The 2,966-nt window shown below is 42.1% G+C and overlaps 1 pseudogene; it reads left to right on the top strand.

Moving 5' to 3' along the window:
* The first annotated feature begins 1,941 nt into the window (after positions 1 to 1,941).
* On the top strand, positions 1,942 to 2,118 carry LOC102437759 (annotated as a pseudogene).
* The last annotated feature ends 848 nt before the right edge of the window (positions 2,119 to 2,966 follow it).

Here is a 2,966-nt window from a genome sequence, read left to right as displayed (position 1 = left end):
TCCTCCTTAAATTCAAATGCATAAAAGAAACTGCCAAGCTGTTATTCTCTGGAGCATTTGAGATCTTGCTCCCCAACATATGTCATCAGTTTGGGCTCAAATAAACTCTTATAGCCCTAGCTGGTTTGGCTCAGTGAGTAGAGCGTCTGCCTGCGGACTGAAGAGTCCCCGGTTCCATTCCAGTCAAGGGCACGTGCCCGGTTTCGGGCTCAGTCCCCAGTGGGGGTGTGCAGGAGCAGCCAATCAATGATTCTCTCTCATCATTGATGTTTCTCTCTCTCCCTCTCCCTTCATTTCTGAAATCAATAAAAATATATTTTAAAAAATAATAATAATAAAATAAACTCATAAAATTTTTCTACAGGTTTGAACATTTTGTGTGTAAGAGTAATAATGGCTGCAACTACACTTTGTGCACCACTGGGTCCAGCAACCTCTGAACAACATTTGCCTGCCCTATTCTCCCCTCGTCACTGTACAGATCAGTGGTGCCACTCTCTGACCATGGTCTTTCAGCCCATAGACCAGTGATGGCGAACCTATGACACGCGTGTCAGAGGTGACACACGAACTCATTTTTTTGGTTGATTTTTCTTTGTTAAATGGTATTTAAATATATAAAATAAATATCAAAAATATAAGTCTTTGTTTTACTATGGTTGCAAATATCAAAAAAATTTCTATATGTGACACGGCACCAGAGTTAAGTTAGGGTTTTTCAAAATGCTGACACGCCGAGCTCAAAAGGTTCGCCATGACTGCCATAGACTCTTCTTTTCAGCTGTCTGCCTGGAAGCTTCGAGGAGGCAGACAGGCAGCATGAAAAGAGCATATTCCTGAACATCAGGCCCAGCTGCTCCATCCACTTCCCAGCTGTGTGACCTTGGGCAAGTCACTTAATCTTTCTGAGCTTCATCCCAAATGAACTCGCATGGTTTTTATGAGGAGTAAATGAAGCTGGAGGCAGAGTTTCTGGAGCATACTAAGTGCTTGATACATTTTTGCTGTGGTTGATATTGTTAATATTGTTATTGTTGTTGTTGAAATACCATTCAAACTCATTCTTTTCTGGTCAAAATTCTACTCTTCTTTCAAGATTCTGTTCACCTGTTATATCAGCCAGTATCATTTCATTGCAATGAACTAAAAAGCAGTTCAAATTGGCTTAATTGGGGGTGGGGGGTGGGGGGGAGAGGAGGGATCCATAGGCATGTATATATTAAAACCCCAAAGCAGCTTCTTTTGAGGTTTGACCCAACCTCTCTGCCTTTTGTAACTTTGGCTTCCTCTTCAATCTCCACAGAGGACTCCCTCTCATCACTTGGCATCTCCAGGCTTCCCATTCACAGGAGGAGAGCGGCTGCAGCAGTTCTAGACCACACATCCTCCTGAGACACCTAGCAGGAAGACGAAGGAAGTCACTGTTTCTCACTCGCCCCAGCAAACATTCCCTTGCATCACGACAGTGCCAGTTTGGATACGGGCTGCTCTCTGAGGCAAGGTCAAAGGGAAAATGGCGTGATTCTATCTGCTAATGTCTAGGACACTGATGGCGAACCTTTTGAGTTCGGCGTGTCAGCATTTTGAAAAACCCTAACTTAACTCTGGTGCCGTGTCACATATAGAAATTTTTTGATCTTTGCAACCATAGTAAAACAAAGACTTATATTTTTGATATTTATTTTATATATTTAAATTCCATTTAACAAAGAAAAATCAACCAAAAAAATGAGTTCGCGTGTCACCTCTGACACACGTGTTATAGGTTCACCATCACTGGTCTAGGGCCACCCTTGGAGGAGTGCTATCCATCCCACCCTTACTGCATGCTTGAGGATCAAATGCATAGATATTTTAAAATGGGATCAGGATACCATTGTCCTGAAAAGGGGAAATTGGCTCATTTAAAAAAAAATTAGGTGTTGGTGCTAAGGATTAACAATGGACACCCAGAAGGACGTCCAACCCCCAAAGCAGCAGCCAAGGGTATATATCTGTGGAGAATGTCAGGCAGAAAATGAAATAAAATCCAGGGATCCAATCAGGTGCAGAGAATGTGGATACAGAATAATGTACAAGAAAAGGACTAAAAGATTGGTGGTTTTTGAGGCTCGATGAAACAATTCAGAAGAATATCTTTGTTTGCATTTGTATTTGCTGTTATTGTATAGTTGTTGATGAGTATACTTATCTTTATGAATACAACTATATACACATGATTTCATTTTAAAAAACCATATTGTATTTAGGTGTCTATTATAAAGATTGTTTTTTGTTAAAAAAAATTAAAGAGCCAACAAATAATCCACTACATTGCCCATGTACAAGTGAGCATTTGAGGGCAGGGAGAGCATACCAGCTAGTGACTATCATGCTCCCTCCCCCATCCTTTAAAAACTGACCTTTTTTGTTCTGTTTTGTTTTTTAGTAATCCTCAGAGGAGGCTATTTTTCCATTGATTTTTAGAGAGAGTGGAAGGGAGGGGAGAGACAGGGAGAGAGAAACATCTATGTGAGAGAGACACATCAATTAGTTGCCTCCTGCATGTGCCCCGACCAGGGCCAAGGATCAAGCCTGTAACCAAGGTATGTGCCCTTGACTGAAATCAAACGCAGGACCCTTCAGTCTGCAGGCCGACACTCTATCCACGGAGCCAATCCAGCGAGGGCGAAAAAACTGCCCTTTTTCTTTCATCCCACCCCTTGTAACAGCTAATCCAAGCGTGTTGTTATTTAGAGGCCCAGGTATATTATTAAGAACAGCAGTTGCTATACTGGGCTGTATTATAGCCTCACGCCAGGAAGCAAGCCGAACAATTTGTCTCAACATTCAAAGGCCCTAGCAGCTGAACGTTTACAGTTCTGTCTACTTTTTATAGATCTTCCGTCTCCTCCTCACTGCCAGGCTGTGAGCTGTTTCTTCTCACTGTTTCTGGCATCTGCCTCTAGCAAGTACTCACTCTCTAC

This window comes from Myotis lucifugus, unplaced genomic scaffold (assembly GCF_000147115.1).
Source record: "Myotis lucifugus unplaced genomic scaffold, Myoluc2.0 scaffold_528, whole genome shotgun sequence".
Lineage (NCBI taxonomy): Eukaryota > Metazoa > Chordata > Mammalia > Chiroptera > Vespertilionidae > Myotis > Myotis lucifugus.
The sequence above is the reverse complement of the archived record's forward strand: the minus strand, read 5'-3'. Positions and strand labels throughout refer to the sequence as shown.